We start from the raw sequence: 17,260 nt of genomic DNA on the forward strand, positions 1-17,260 counted from the left end.
GGCTCCCACTGATCAAATCTAAGAGAATTTGAGCACAAAATCCTCAAGGACAGTGATGAATGAGACACTAGGACAGCGGTGAATTAAGACACAGGAGTCCAGGACAAGAACTTGGTAAGAGATGAACAGATAAGCAAATGGGGAAGAAGGGAGGGGCCTGCTCCCAGCAGATAGCTAAGTCTGCACGGGAGCTGCACAAGCGCCACTTACAGCCATCACAGTAAAGACGGGTCTAGGCAGAAACCAACCACGGCTAAGTCCAGGGGAAATGTCACGAGATGTAGGATTTCCACATGGTCTTCCAGGGGCTTCCTGCAGATGGTTTATTAGTCATGAGTGGTAACCAAAGTCGGGAGAAGCCAAACAGCTCTGCAGTGAGTCAGCAACCTCACACCCCAAGGTGGGGCACAGGGTTGCTCTGCACCTGGCGAGGTGAGGCCCTGAGGAAGCACAATCCCATGGAGGCAGGCACCAGCCAAGCGTGCACCACTGAATCCTATCACAGGAGTCCCCGGACATGCCCCAAAGGAGGAAACGTCTACTTATTAAAAGAGACTATTTTTCAAAACGTCAATGTCATGAAAGTGACAGAAAGGCTGTGGAAAATGTTCCTGATTGACAGAGACAACAGACATACAAGTAGGTGCCAACACCTGATCCCAGACCACATCCTGTGCTGCAGGGAAAACAATATAAAAGACATTACTGAGGGAACTGGAAATACTGGGGTGTAGCATTAAGATGGGTTTTGTAAAATGGTGCTGTGGTGATGAGAGGACACCCCTATGCCCAGGAAACAGTACCTCTCCACCCTCCAAATAACTCTCTTGACTCCTCAGGGACCAATGTCTAGCAGCACCCACGTGCTCTCTGTCTCTTAATTTTCAAAGTTTCTCTACTAACTCATTTTCAGGCTTTAAACACAACCAAGTAGCTAATACTAAAGATGCAACCCAAACACCTCCCTTCTAGGCCCCAAGTTTTCAGAGTCAAACATTTCACACAGCCATCTCCACCCCTCCCTCTCCCTCACTCCTCAAGCTGGCGCAATCTGGCTTCCTCTGCACCTTCTCAAAGTGACTCAGGACCTCTCGACCATCCCTGTGCCAAGTCCAATGCCATCTTTCAGCTCTCATCTGCTGTGCTTTCCTCCCTTCTCAAGCTGGAACAAAGAAAAAGTGCTTCCTGGTGATGCAGCATGACTGAGGGGTGCTCACACAGGCACTCTCATTAAATGCTGGTGAAGGAGTAAAATATCCGTGACTCTGGGTGGTAATTTGACCATGAGTACTTGAGATGTGAACTTCTTACAATCTAATAGTAACAAAGTGAAGGAGAGAAGGTTCTGAAAAGGGGGAACCATGGGCTGGACTCTGCTCCAATGCTGACTCATCTTTAGTTTCTGTTTCTTTACTGATAAAAAGGGTTAATTCTCCAGGGTTTTGGAGAATTACAGGAATTAAGTGAGGAACCTTTGCAGCAAATATAGTAATGATTAAGGAAACCATCTTCTCACAGGTCATATGTTTGTTCCTAGAAAGACATTGGTGGTTCTTGCCCTCTTTGTAAAAGCTGAAACAACCTTCCCCCAAGGGTCAGGGCAGGAACAGGTCAGGAAACGCAGTCTCACAGATGGAAAAGCAGCACAGAGAGGGAAGGAACCCAGCCGAGGTCACGTGGTGATCTGGGAGCAGGGACGGAAGCAGAACAGAGTCTCTGGATTCTCAGGCTAGTCCTGCTCCACCAGCCCAGCTGGGTCCCTACCGGACACTTCTCTTCCCAGGACTTGTGCTCAGACTCTGCCAGCTTAACACAAGGGAACGATGACAACAGCTCACTGCTGTGCTCCTAACAACAGCTGCCCCCAACTGCAACCAGCCCTGCTGGATGTGGCCAGAGGCACAAGCTCAGCAAAGAAGGTACACGTGGATGCAGCCGTGTTCGGAGGAGTCCCATCTTGGGTTTCTGTGAAGGCAGAGGCTGGGAAACAGGTGGGTAAAGTCAAACCCATTTACTCACTACCAAGGGAACAAAGCTGTAGGGCTGTAGCTCAGCCTGTACCTCAGAAAAGCAAAATGGCCAGAGCACTTGGAGTAAAGCTCACACCCACACCGAAAGCCTCAACCTAGCTCTATCACTGACTGCCCTTCATCGCCAAAGACAGGGTGGCCTCTGTGACACAATTCGCACAGGGCCTACGGCACAAAGGCATGAACGCTACACAGAATGAAGTAAGCTGTCAAGTGTCACCACAGATCCAGAGGAAGACGACGGAGGCCTGGGAGGAGCAGGAGACTGGGATGGATGCGGCTCACCATGCACGCTGACGAGCAAGTGTAGACAGGCTGTATCTCCAATGAACGGATGGTGCCTTTGTAAAATAAAAGCACACAGAAATGCTGACTCCCACCTGTCTAAATGTGCACACAGAGGAAATTCTTCTCCATCTGACATGCCATCCCCGGCCACCACGGACCAGCAACAACGGCTCTCCAGATCCATCACTGTCTCTGCACGCAGGGTCGCCAGACAGCCTGGCAGCACGGCACGGAGGAGGGATGAGTCATCACGAAAAATGATCATCCCTCCATGCCAGGCTGCAATCTGATCTCAACCTCCGGGAGGGCAGCACTCTCCAAATCCCTGTGAGAGAGAAAAAAGCAAAGCGGAGAAGGTCCAGAAGGAACGCTACCTAGCCAAGGAGAAAACTCAGAGGAGGAAGGAAAGAAGGGCACCAGTGCCATGAGACCTCCGCTGGGCCCATGGCAGTCTGTCCTCCCTCGAGAGGTGGCTACACCATTTCCAAATAACCTGAGATTCGCTGAGGCTGCAGAGCTTCTGCTGGCTGGCGAGGAGCGGAGTAAGGGCAAGACCTCAGCCTCTGTGACTGAGAGCATGTGAAAACGCCCTGCCCCAGCCGGCCAAGACCTCCAGGTCTTCCCTGGCCCTCCTAGTTCTGGGGCCCACATTTCCACAGTGAAATAGTGCCGCCCATCCCCGCAGGCCCTGGGTCTTGGCTGGGAGGGCTGGAACAGCCCGCAGCAGCACCCATGAATGCCAGGGTTTGTGCTGGCTAGAATCCAGGAGATTCAGCAGGCCCAGAACTCACCCCCCAGCCTGTGCTCCTCTTAGAATAAGGATGCCCGGTGGGCTCTGCAATTGATATGGCTTGGCTGTTTCTGCACCCAAATCTCATCTTGAACTGTAGGTCCCATAATCCCCACATGTTGTGGGCGGGACCCGGTGGGAGGTGATTGAATCATGGGGGTAGGTTTTTCTCATGCTGTTCTCATGGCAGTGAGTGAGTCTCACCAGAAATGATGGTTTTATAAAAAGGCAGTTCCCTTGCACATGGTCTCTTGCCTGCCACCATGTAAGATGCACCTTTTATCCTCCTTCCCCTTCGGCCATGACTGTGAGGCCTCCCGAGCCATGCGGAACTGAGTCTTTTTCTTTATAAATTACCCAGTCTAGGGTATATCTTCAGAGCAGTATGAAAATGGACTGATCCAGTGATGCTGACACAACACCGTGTGGGCGCTATGTCTGCCGTCACACAACGCCAACACTCTTGCAAGTGTGCCTCACTCTGAAGCGTGGGTGACCCCAGGTCCTCACTCACTCCTCTCCTGGCCACTATTCAGTGCCTCCTATGTCCTCATCCTTGCCTATGGAGGCAGAAGCTCTTGCCCTGTCCTCTCCTCCCCTTGTCTGTGAAGACAGAGCTTTGGCTGAGCCCAAGGCTGCCCAGCAGGAGAATGCGTTGCCCAGCTCCTCTGCAGAGAGGGTCGCCTGGCACATGTTAGACACACCTGGTCTCAGATACCATGATACAAGTCAGCATAACTTGGGCCTCCAATTCTTAAAATGAAGTTGCCACCTGTTGCATCCACAAGCTAGAACACACGAGGTGCACCTGGGTTCCTTCCGACTCTGCAGTCATGACAACATAGCAAGAGACAGAAACCACACACCAAGAATGGCAGGCCACCCAGAGCCCAGGCCACGGAGGGCCTCACAGAGCCCAGACCTCCCATCCTGGAACGGTGATGTCAACAAGAGCATCTGACCTTATGAAATAAAGCTGGTGGGTCTGGGAAGCTCTGTGTTTCCGCGGCTTACGCTTTCCCCCGGGGTTCAACTCTTCCTCTTGGCACATGGCTCTCTGTATGCCCCACACCGTCCCCTCAGCTATGAGCTGGGATTCCAAAAGCCTCCATGGCACGTCTCCTACGGGTCTCACACAGAAGTCTGTCTGCTCCCCGCAAACGCCAGACTGTTTTTCTTCCAATGCGATCACTCCATCTCCCAGGACCACAGGCAGCATACAACCCCATGGGGTCCCTCTGGGCACCTTCTCCACTGCTCACACTGCACCCTGTTGCTCTGTGACAGCCTGTGACATGCCCACAGTGGGCGCCACTCTTCCATCCCCAAGCCCCACAGCCATCTCCTACAAAACACCCACAATCACAAAGGGCCCAGTTCCTCTCTGACCAACACAGGGCAAACATGATACTTAAAAAGTAGAAACCTAACAACAAAAGAATAGTCCTCCTAGACAGGACTACCAAGAAATTAATCTTTTAAATTAAAGAATAAAAACATGAGCGACAACAGGTCAGTACATATAAAGCCAGTAGAACAGAGTTAAAAGTGTCTTAGAAGAAGATTGAGAGTCAAATGCATTAGCTGGAAAATAAATGAAAATGTTCAAAGAAGCACTCAGGAAACTATTAAAATAATAGCATTAACTTGAAGAAAAAGAGAATTATAATTATAATGTACGCTAAAATGAGAAATTAATAGTAAAATTATAAATGATCAATATAACTGAAAGCTATTTTGGAGAAAAAATTAGACAAATGTGACTAAAATGCTGAAATAAGTATTTGAAATAAAGGGAACACAGTAACAGATAAAATGACTGAAAAACTAGGCCCGGCATGGTGGCCTACACCTGTAATCCTAGCACTTTGGGAGCCATGGCAGGAAGATCGCTTGAGGCCAAGAAGTTTGAGACCAGCTTGAGTATCTAAGCAAGACCCCAGTCCCTAAAAAAATTTTTTTAATTAGCTAGATGTGTTGGCACATCCCTGTAGTCCCAGCTAGTTGGGAGACTGAGGTGGAAGGATCGCTTGAGCCCAGTAGTTCAAGGCTGCGGTGAGCTGAGATCAACATCCAACAGAGTGTGGCTCTGTTTCTAAAAAAAAATAATAAAAATAAAAATTAAATTAAATTAAATTAAAAATTTTAAAAGACTGAAAATGACAAGAATACAACATATATATTACATACATACGTGTGTGTATATATATAACATATACATTTTTACCTATATACCTAAAAACTTGCTTAAAATTGACTATTTCCTGAGAAAAAACCATTGGTGTATAAGAAAATGTGTATAAAATCAATAACCATAGAAGAAATTATATAGACGCTAAAAAATCAGTCTCCAAAATAGACTCCAGGCTTAGTGGCTTTGATAGATGAATTCTATCAAAGGTAGAATTCTATCAAAGGCTGATAACATTTGCATTTCTAGACAGAGGACAGGAAAATTTGTTATTTAAATAAAGTATAGAAAAAAACATGAGAAGATTCTCAAATCATGTTATGAAAGCAAGCTATATATTACCAAAATCATATAAAAATTAGAAAAAAAGAACCTTATAGAGCAATATCACCCTAGCCATAACCCTCACGATAACCCTAACACTAACCCTAATCCTAACCTTTACAATAATTTGAACACTAACAGTAACCCCAACCCTTATGCTAGCCTTAACTCTAGCCCTAACCCTATTATTAACCCTTATTCTAGTCCCAGTAAGATACTGGGAGCATATTATAATTGGAAGAGCTATGGCTTAACAGTATTTATTCCAAGAATCAACACTTGGAATGTCAGGAACAGAATTCACTCCATTGAGAGACAAAAGCAGGAATCACATGACCGCCTAAATAGTAGCAATGAACACATTTAGTGAAATGCAGCTTTCATTTTCGATTTTAAAAAACACATAACTTAATAAATAGGAATAAAAGAAAACTTCTGTAGCTTAATGAAGAATATTTACCAGATAGCTACGGCAAGCAAACTTCATGGTGAATGCATTTGGGTCAAGGTAAAAATAAGTCAAATTTCACCCGAAAACCCTCTTGCAAATAAAACCATTTTAACACATGCCCACATTCAAATATATAAAAACTGATAGTTTTCCTATATAATGTTAAATATTTGATAAATGCAATGGGAAAAGTCCCAATTACAATAACCAAATAACACAAATTAGTTGGAAAAGAATTTGAAAGATAAAACCTATAGCAAGAAAACTATGAAATGTAACTGAAGGCTAATAACAGAATAAATGGAAAGAGGAATTCCTTTTCTATATAGGAAACTATTTAAATATTGTTAAAATATCAGCTGTTTATAATTTAAATTACAGATCTGATCCATTTGAAAAGAAACCTCAATATGATTAACTTTTTAAACTTGAAAATCATTCTAAAGTTCATTAGAAAGTAGGTAGCCAAGAACCACCAAAATGTTTTTTGAAATATTGGTTACCTTTATCAGATATGGAAATATACCATGAAACTAAAATAATTAAAACAGTGTACCAGCACTACAACAAAGAGGTCAATTACAGAATTAAGAAACAGACACTAAAATACACAACATTTTCATATGTGGTACACATACATAACAGAAGTTGCAGCATGAATCATTAGAAAAATGAAGTATTTTTTAATAAATGGTGTTTCTAATATAAGAAAACTAACTTAGATCTAAGAACATACACCTAACTAAATCCCAAGAAAAGGATTTTCTAAATGTAAACACAATAGAAGATGACATCGCAAGGGAAAATACTGAGCGAGCCACCCAAAATGCTACAGATGAGACGAAAAGGTGCACGACTCAACTGGGGAAAATTCCTCCCACCAACATAAAAGCAGAGTATCTTCAATAACGCAAGAGTGCTTATGAGCACGGGGAAAACGACATTATTGTTAAAGAGCTAAAGCCACGTGTGTTCAGTTCGCTTCTGCATTTTGAGATGGAGACGTATGCAGCACCTGGTGTGTCAGGATACAACAGCACAGGTGCTCTGGTACAGCTTGTTCCAGTACAAACTTGCACTTTTGAGATCAGTCTGGCAATTACACATTATGCCTCTTTTAAATGTCCATGTCCTCTGACCCAGGAATTCTGTAGGTGTGAACACTGCCTACAAAAGAGAGGAAGCTGCTGTGGATTTATGCACAAGGATGTTTACCTTGTATTATGGATATTAGTGGAAATCAGAAAAAAATAAACAAAAAGGGAATAATCCAATAAATGATACCTAGATCCATACATGGGAAACCATGCAACCTTCTAAAAATAATGTTTTCAAACTAGGTAAGGTCGAACACTTTGCAGAATACTATTCAGTTAAAAAGCAGGGCATGGAAGTGTGTCCTGCATGCCTGACGCAGACAGTCTGGACTGAAATTTCCCCACAGCCCCTGGAGCACTGGGCAAGAGGCGCTCACCAGGCCTAACGCTGCAGAGCTCAAGCAACCTGAGTAGAAAGCTCTGCCTCAGATTCACCAAGCCAGAGGCTGGGCCTGTGCAGTGGAGAGGACCGGAGGGCAAGGGCAGTGGAAGTCTGACCTGGCAGGAGCAGGGCAAGCAAGGGAGCTCAGGGCCTGAGGTTCATCAAGTTTTTACAAAACAGTATTTGCCCATATAACCTTTAAAATTTTTTCTTTTTAATAAAACTATAAATATACAGTTTTTTAAAGCAAATAATTCGATAAAGCTTATGAAAAGCAGTGGCCCTGCCCCTCCCTTGTCCCCCACATCACAATCTTTCCGTGAGCTCTTAGCCTCCTGTGGCATTTCTTTATCTCCATATTTCTAATCACTGAGTTTGCATTTGCTATTCGTGATCTTACAATTTTATGTATCAGCTGTTAGCTTCCTGATACAAAAGATGAGCACCAACTCTCCTGAGCCCCTACCTCGCCCTCCTCCCCACTCTCCAGGACTCCCCTCGCCAGCTGTGCACCTGGTACCTACACCTGATGCTGCAGCTGCCTTCTTGCACAATGTTTCTGTTTCTCGCAGGGAATCAGGGTCTCCCGACTGCTTTGCTTGGTGCTCTATGAACTTAGGTTGATTTCTTTCCAAACTCCTAGCCATGGGGCTGACCACTGCAGACCCACTCATCCTGACATCACCCTCCAAGCCTTTCTTGGAGCCACGCTCCAAGGCCCCAGCGTCCAGCTTCCTCACCCACCCAGTGGCTCCTTTCCCTCCCTCCTGCATCTGTTCCTAGGTTCCCAGTGTTCTGGGGCCAAATAAGGAGGGGCTGGGGTGAAGCTATCCTGTGCCCTGCTTTCCGTTTAGGACAGTCCCCCAACACACGGCAGGCTCCCAGGTCACCTTCCAGGGCGGAACTAGACTGGGTAGGAGAGGGCTGAGAGGCTGACTCCTTCTCAGACAGGTTTTCCACAGCTTTCCTATGTCCACACTACCTCTACTGCCTCCCCAGGTTCAGCCGCACAGTAACGCCATTCCGAAGATGTGGGGGCGCTGTCTGCAACACAAGAAACTCACTTCCCAGTCCCCTCAACACACACACATACAACAGATGCACACACACCACACACGCACACACCTTCCACACACACACGTGTGCGCACCTATATACACACTCACCTGCACACACATACACACGCACGTGTACACACAGACCTGCATGGGTAAATACACATGCACACACACGCACACTACACACACACCACACACACTCACACTCACATGCACCTCGCAGCTTTCTAGGTTCAGATCTGCTCTGTTTGTCCATTTGCCTTTCAACTTTCAAAGTTCTGTCATCTTCTTTCTCAATTTCTTGGTGATCGAGACCATCCTGGCTAACACAGTGAAACCCCATCTCTACCAAAAATACAAAAAATTAGCCAGTCTGGTGGCTGGCGTCTGTAGTCCCAGCTACTCAGAAGGCTGAGGTAGGAGAATGGCAATGGCGTGAACATGAGAGGCAGAGCTTGAAGTGAGCCGAGATGGCACCACTGCACTCCAGCCTGGGCAACAGAGCGAGACTCTGTCTCAAGAAAACAAACAAACAAACAAACAAAAACTTTAAGAAGCATATAACCGGCCAGGCGCGGTGGCTCAAGCCTGTAATCCCAGCACTTTGGGAGGCCGAGACGGGCGGATCACGAGGCCAGGAGATCGAGAGACGATCCCGGCTAATACGGTGAAACCCCGTCTCTACTAAAAAATACAAAAAAACTAGCCGGGTGAGGTGGCGGGCGCCTGTAGTCCCAGCTACTCGGGAGGCTGAGGCAGGAGAACGGCGTAAACCCGGGAGGCGGAGCTTGCAGTGAGCTGAGATCCGGCCACTGCACTCCAGCCTGGGTGACAGAGCAAGACTCCGTCTCAAAAAAAAAAAAAAAAAAAAAAAAAAAAAGAAGCATATAACCAATTCAGTATTACAAGAAATAAAAGACCTCAAAGTAAACAAAAATCTTCAACAAAGTGTTCATTACTACTAATTTCCCGATCTTGCTGTAGCGGAAAAACAGCCCCGCGATGGGGCTAGGAGTGGGCTCTGGCACTAACCAGCTACGGGAGATGGGTCCCTACCTGCAAAATGAAGTGGCCCTCAGAGGCCCGCACAGACCACACACAGCCCAGGGAAGGCCCACCTGTGCTTCTCCATGAGGCCTACGTTCATTGCTGTCTCTCAGGAGGGGGGAAGAGTTCTCCAAGATATGGGAATGGAAAAACCAAGTGCTTCCAAAACTACTGGCTCCCCTGGGAAACATCCACTCAGATGAGCTCTGCGCTGCTTCATCACCACAACCCAGAATCCCACAGGGAGAAGTTGCAGGACTCACTCGACAGAGCCCACGAGAGGAGAGCCCTTCTGTTCCAACCAGCTCAGTGCTCATAGCACCTCCCTTCCCACCAGCAGAAGAGGCCGCAGGTGCTTATAAAAGTTCCCTGTGTGTACTGAACACAGGCCTCAGGGAATTTCCAGAATCTGCCTGCTGCAGCCTCCAGAACCCACGTGCTAGCAGGCGATGGTTCCACCTGCACTGCTTGCTCTGCCTCTCAGCCTGGCTGCCGGGGCACAGCTTGCAGGAGGTCGGGCTCGCCCCACCCCAGCACACTGGTTTATTTCCAGAACTGTAGGCTCAGTCTGAAGACCCTACAGTTAGGCTCAGAAGAAGAATATGGACAACGCCAAAGTCAAAGAGAAAATGGGAACAGCACATAACGGGTGTTGCTTATCTGTCTGAGTCCCAGCGGCTCTTCCCTTGAGATTTTGGTGAAAATTAGATCCAGATTTGTAAGATTATGAAGTTGGCCCCAAGGCAACAGGGATTTGGATTCCTCTAAGAAGCAGGTATTACAGAAGCTTTAGTTAAAGCCACAACAGTAACTTAACAGGGAGAAGAGACTGGCTGGCTCCACACTCCCACACCCACCCTGCTGGTAGGTTCCCCTTAGCCCCCAACGCCGTGCGGACTGAGAACACCCACCCTGCTGGTAGGTTCCCCTTAGCCCCCAACGCCGTGCGGACTGAGAACACCCACCCTGCTGGTAGGTTCCCCTTAGCCCCCAACGCCATGCGGACTGAGAGCAGCCTCGGGATGACCTGTGAGGCCCCTGACGTGCCCCAGCTGCACTCTCACCTCCTGCCCCGCAGCCTCCTCACTGCTCCATGGATGCACCAGGCACGTCAGACCCGAGCTTCTGCTCAAAACCCCCTTGGCCCTGCAGCCCCTTACTTACCTCCTGCACCAAGGGGCTCACACCTGCATCTCTGGCAAGACTCACACAGATGCCCCATGTCTCAGGGCTGACCTGACGGCCTATTCACATGGCACGAGGACTCCCACACCCTGCCCTTCCCTGTTTCCTCCACAGCCACTGTCAGCCCCTGACATGCCACAGAATGAACTCACTGACTAAATTTATGTTTTCGAGTCCCCGGCAAGGATGTCAGGATCAGTGTGCCTGGGACATCACAGGCACACTGTAAACATCTGCTAAACAAATGAAGGAACAAAGAAAGTATTTGTTCAAGTAATTTGTTGGTAAGAACTCTCCTCTTGGCCGGGCGCGGTGGCTCAAGCCTGTAATCCCAGCACTTTGGGAGGCCGAGACCAGTGGATCACGAGGTCAGGAGATCGAGACCATCCTGGCTAACATGGTGAAACCCCGTCTCTACTAAAAAATACAAAAAACTAGCCGGGTGATGTGGCGGACGCCTGTAGTCCCAGCTACTTGGGAGGCTGAGGCAGGAGAATGGCATGAACCCGGGAGGCGGAGCTTGCAGTGAGCTGAGATCTGGCCACTGCACTCCAGCCTGGGTGACAGAGCGAGACTCCGTCTCAAAAAAAAAAAAAAAAAAGGAACTCTCCTCTTAGGATATTAGTCAGGGTTCCAGTCACCTGCAAGCCCAAGCACCTACATGCACGGGCCCCCAACCCCCCCCCCCAGCCATCTCTCCAAGGGGCTCCCCCTGCCAACTCCCCATGCCATCTCTCTGACCAGGGCGCTGCCCTGCTGCAGCTGACATCTCTGGAAGTCGGTGGGCAGGGCCTGCAGCACCGTCTCCTCAGGATGCACTGTGCTCAGGACCTCACAGCAGCCCAGGGCTGCCATCAAGCACACGAGGAAGGCAAGACACACTGGGAGTTCCGACCAACATCACATCAACAAGGCAGCTCTTCTTATTCTACTATTGTGAAGTTGGAAGACTTGGCTCAAATCCCAGCCCCACCACTGTCACCAAGATAACCTGAGTGAGTTACTTCACCTCGCCAAGCCTCAGGGAATAACAATCCCTATCTCAAAGGGGCACTGGGAGGATGAAGGGAGTGATTCTATGGAAGTTATCAAATCAGGGTGGCTGGTACTACTTCACCAGCATCAGCAGTCATCATGACTATATTAGTTTTCCAAGCAAAACTGCAAATATACAGCACGTTCCTGCTGAAAACGTTTTGAAAATGACATTTATAAGCTTTAGAAAAAGAAAGACATCTTAAGGATAATTTTAAAAGGAGTCATCTCAAGGTAGTTTTACAAAACTAGAATTGAGACCACAGTGCATTGTCTGAGACAGGTGTGTGTTGCTCTGTGCTGGCCGGTGCCAGGTCCTTTCCACAGATGTCACCCACGCACCGTGTGGCTTCAGGCATTGTGGTGCCATCACGGCCACCGCACACACAGGCACTATCGGGCAGGGGGCACTGTCGGCACAAGAACAAAGGCGTGCAGTAGGCTCCAAGAGTGCTAACAACTGGCCCTCCAGCTCCTGCTGGTCTACATGGTCAGGTTAACTGTGAAGAAAGGTTACCAGAGAAAGAGGAAACTGCCTCTTTGAACATCTTGGTTCCACAGAAGCAAGAACGGAAAATGCGTGTCACTCACACTACATGCTCTCGACAGTAGTGTGACCTGAGGCAGGTTCCTCATGAGACATAAAACCAGGATCCAGGGGGAAGGCAGAGACACACAGCTTCCACTCTGCTGACACAGAAAGAGTCGTTTAGTCTAAAAATATCGCCTGTGACACCATCATAAAAAGCACTACTCACACAGAACCACGTGGGGAGCTTCTCTCTCGTAGACAGTCCTGTAAACAGTTGAAGGAAAAAACAATTAAAATTGGAAATCACAGGCTTTCCAAAGAGAGACAGAAATCACAATCATCTTTCACCTTAGACACCAAATTTTATCAAACCAAAGTCATCTATTAAAAAGATATGTTCATAAATCAGTTATTGGGAAGGTCAAAGACAGTTTCCCAGAGAAAGAATTCCATAAAAAGTGATTCAATTCTAAACTGAGTCTGGAACATACACGATACTGATAAAGACTTAGAGCCGCAGGGTCCCTGAACCTTGACCCACAGTCCTCAGCCTGATTGAAGTCTGGGGCACAGCTGATTCTCAAATCCCTCTGAATCTATGGGGGACGGTAAGAACGCAGGGAGAGGATAGGGGACAGTATGGCCCAGGACACCCACAGTCTCACCCCTGAAGGGCCTTCACCTGGACCACAGGCCAAGGGTTCTCCCTGTGCAGATTGCATCAGCAGGTAAACACTGCGCAGAGACTCCTACAGACAGACAGCCTCTGTCCAGTGATGCCCAAAGACTACAGAAACATAAGAAAGCCTGGACAGATGACCATGGTCAGCTGTGACAGAGAAAGAGTGCGACTGGGGTGACTCTCCCACCTCACTTAAAAGTCAGACAAAAGACATGAAATGAGGGTGTTCAGACATGGAGCAGCAGGCAGCACAGGACAACAATCCCCAGAGAAGGGAAGCAAATGGGATGCATCCTACCAATGCCGCAGCCTACAACCTGCGGAAAGTGCTCGGGCCACAGCACAGGAAGGGGTAATCCAGGCAAAGCCAGGGGAGTTGGAGACGGAGTTGAGAATTCAGGGAGGCAAAGGCAGAGAGGAAAGGGGAGAGATGCAACTGACATCTCTGGAAGTCGGTGGGCGGGGCCTGCAGCACCGTCTCATCAGGATGCACTGCACTCAAGACCCCACAGCAGAGCAAAAGCTAGAATTAGAGGGCAGAGTACCAGAAAGGAATGCCCTGCACAGAGAAACATTCCAGAGGTCTGTGGTGGATTCCCTAGAGTCTCTGCCTGGACATGAACGGGCACATGTGAGTGAGTTAACTACCAGAGGCGGGGGGAAGAACCGATAAAAAGAAAAAGTAGGGACAATAGCCATGGCTCACACAGTTCTGGGAAGAGTTCATACTCCCAACAACTAGACTGCAGGAGCCTTGCAGTACAGGGGACACCACCACGCCGAGCACTGGGAAGGGCATTGCCTCAGTAACAGGACTGCATGGGCAGCAGAGTAAGCTGGGGTACTGAGAGGTGACAATATGCTAGCAGCCCTCACTCTCAGCGCCTCCTCGGCAGGCCTCGGAGTCCACTCTGGCAGTGCTTGAGGAGCCCTTCAGCCTGCCACGGCACCGTGGGAGCCCCTCTCTGGGCTGGCTGAGGCCAGAGCCTCCTCCCTCTGCTTGCGGGGAGGTGTGGAGGGAGAGGCACCGGCGGGAACCGGGGCTGCATGCGGCGCTTGGGGGCCAGTGCGAGTTCCAGCAGCGGGGGGCGCAGGCTCGGCGGGCCCTGCACACAGAGAGCGGCCGGCCAGCACCCCTGCCCAGGATACTGAGGGGCTTAGCACACGGACCAGCAGCTGCGGAGGTTGTGCCGGGTCCCCCAGCAGTGCCGGCCCGCCAGCACTGCACTCAAATTCTCCCTGGGCGGGCCTTAGCTGCCTCCCAGCAGGGCGGGCCTCCGGACCTGCGTCCCACCATGTCTGAGCTCTACCCCCTATTCCTCCCTCCCTCCCATGGGCTCCTGCGAGGCAGAGCCTCCCGATGGGTAATGCCCCCTGCTCCATGGCACCCGGTCCCATCAACCACCCAAGGGCTGAGGAGTGCAGTGGTGGCTCGGGACTGGCAGGCAGCTCTGCCTGCTGCCCCAGTGCAGGATCCACTAGGTGAAGCCAGCTGGGCTCCTGAGCTGGATGGGGACTTGGAGAACTTTTATGTCTACCTAGAAGATCCTAAATACACCAATCAGCACTCTATGTCTAGCTCAAGGTTTGTAAATACACCAACTGGTACTCTGTATCTAGCTAATTCTGTATCTAGCTAACATAGTGGGGACTTGGAGAACTCTTCCCGCTAGGCACTCTGTGTCTAGCACTCTGTGTCTAGCTCAAGGATTGTAAACACACCAATGGGCACTCTGTGTCTAGTTCAGCACTCTGTCAAAACGGACCAATCAGCTCTCTGTAAAATAGACCAATCAGCTCTCTATAAAATGGACCAATCAGCAGGATGTGGGTGGGGTCAGACAAGGGAATAAAAGCAGGCTGCCCCAGCCAGCAGTGGCAAGCCACTGGGGTCCCCTTCCACACGTTGGAAGCTTTGTTCTTTCGTTCTTTGTATTAAGTCTTGCTGCTGCTCACTTTTTGGGTTCACGCTGCCCTTATGAGCTGTAACACTCACCACAAAGTGTGCAGCTTCACTCCTGAAGCCAGCGAGACCATGAACCCACCAGGAAGAATGAACAACTCCAGACGCACTGCCTTTAAGAGCTGTACCGCGAAGATCTGCAGCTTCACTCCTGAAGCCAGCGAGACCACAAACCCACCAGGAAGAAGGAACAAACTCCGGACACACCATCTTTAAGAACTGTAACACTCACCACGAGGGTCCGCAGTTTCATTCTTGAAGTCAGCGAGGCCAAGAACCCACCAATTCCAGACACAGTACTACACTAGGTGATGCTTAACAAAGTCAGCAACAAGCCGCCAAAAAATCTGAACTTTCCAAGTAACTTAAATGCATTCCAAAACATACTTCAAAATATTTTAAAAGAATACAGAGTCCAACAATACAAAGTTGACAATGTCTTTCATCCATCCAAAACTGAGTAGGTATGCAAAGAAGCACAAAAATATATCTCATAATGAGATTAGTTGATCAGTAAGACACAAACCCAGTAATTATACACACAGAGATCATTAGTACACAAAGACATTAAAATAGCTATTATGCACTTTAGGACGTAGAGGCGGGCAGATCATTGAGGTCAGGAGTTCAAGACCAGCCTAAGCAACATGGTGAAATCCCGTCTCTACTAAAAATACAAAAATTAAGCAGGCATGGTGGTGGTCGCCTGTAATCCCAGCTACTTGGGAGGCTGAAGCAGGAGAATTGCTTAAACCCAGGAAGTGGAGGCTGCAGTGAGCCAAGATCATGCCACTGCACTGCAGCCTGGGCGACGGAGCTAGACTGCGTTTGAATAAATAAATAAATAGACCACGTGCAGTGGCTCATGCCTGTAATCCCAGCACTTTGGGAGGCCAAGGCGGGTGGATCACAAGGTCAGGAGATCGAGACCATCCTGGCTAACACGGTGAAACCCCGTCTCTACTAAAAATACACACAAAAAATTAGCCAGGCGTGATGGTGGGTGCCTGTAGTCCCAGCTACTCGGGAGGCTGAGGAAGGAGAATGGTGTGAACCCAGGAGGTGGAGCTTGCAGTGAGCCGAGATGGTGCCACTGCACTCCAGCCTGGGCGACACAGCGAGCCTCCATCTCAAAAAATAAATACATTGTATATGTAGAAGACAATACAGGAAAGCATAAAATGCTAAGGACAGACAAGAAAAGTATTTTTAAAACACACAAATCAAGCATGCACAGATGAAAAATGTATCTGAGATTTTTAAAAATATGCTGACTGGGATTAACACCATATTAGACCACAAAAGAAAAGATCAGTCAATGTACAGACAGAAAAATCTGCGCAGGCAGAAACTACCTAAAATAAAACAAAGAAAGATTCTCTACTCCCAAAAGACAAAAATGTATGTGTAATTGGAGACCCAGAAGCAGGGGATGAGACAAGCCAAAAACATATTTTAAAAAATAATGACAAAAGGCAGGGCAGAGTGGCTCAAGCCTGTAATCCCAGCACCTTGAGAGCCCAGGAGTTTGAGACCAGCCTGGATAACATAGTGAGACTCCATCTATACAAAAACATTTTTAAAAATCAGCCAGGCATGGTGGCACACACCTGTAGTCCAGCTACTCAGGAGACTGAGGTTGGAGGATCACCTGAGCCCAGGAATTCAAGTCTACTCTGAACTGTGATTGCACAACTGCACTCCAGCCTGGATGACAGAACGAGGCCTTGTCTCTAAAACAGACCAAAAAAAAAATTACAAAACGTTTTCAAAAATGGATGAAAATTTAAGCCCATATATAGACTCAGAAAGGTCAACAATCCCCAACCAAAAATAAATAAATAAATAAATAAATAAATAAACTAAACCAAGGCACGTCATAATCAAATTATGTTAAAAAAAAAAATCTTATAAAGGCAACCAGAAAAAAAGAAACATTATGGCAAGAGCAGCTAAAAATCTACTCATTTGCTGCTCTTGCCACAGAAAAACAAAACAAATAAAAAATGGATACCTATGTGAGATGATGGATATGTTAATTTGCTTCACTACAGGAACGTTTTTATTATCTGCATTTTATCATATTGTGTACCTTAGATATACACAATATAATTTTTTAAAATAGGAAACCATGTACAGAGACAAGCACAGACAGGGTGAACAGAGAACTTTTCAGAAACAGTGCAAGTCAGAAGCCAATTGAAT

The 17,260-nt window shown here is 47.9% G+C and overlaps 1 protein-coding gene across 18 annotated transcripts in view; it reads right to left on the bottom strand.

Moving 5' to 3' along the window:
* The window catches only part of PCBP3 (poly(rC) binding protein 3), a 284,015-nt gene that overhangs the window by 176,614 nt on the left and 90,141 nt on the right, over positions 1-17,260 (bottom strand). For 11 of the 18 annotated variants that reach the window (XR_012431869.1, XR_012431868.1, XM_065541260.2 and 8 more), the window contains one exon: positions 12,637-12,674. The exons of 4 other annotated variants lie outside the window; for them this stretch is intronic. The gene's annotated coding sequence lies outside the window, so the exon portion shown is untranslated. Of the gene's footprint in view, positions 1-2,410; positions 2,537-12,636; positions 12,675-17,260 lie in introns of those variants that run through there. 3 more of the 18 variants (XM_074033866.1, XM_074033865.1, XM_074033867.1) reach the window with 1 other exon arrangement.

The sequence above is a fragment of the Macaca fascicularis genome, chromosome 3, assembly GCF_037993035.2.
Source record: "Macaca fascicularis isolate 582-1 chromosome 3, T2T-MFA8v1.1".
NCBI classification, from domain to species: domain Eukaryota; kingdom Metazoa; phylum Chordata; class Mammalia; order Primates; family Cercopithecidae; genus Macaca; species Macaca fascicularis.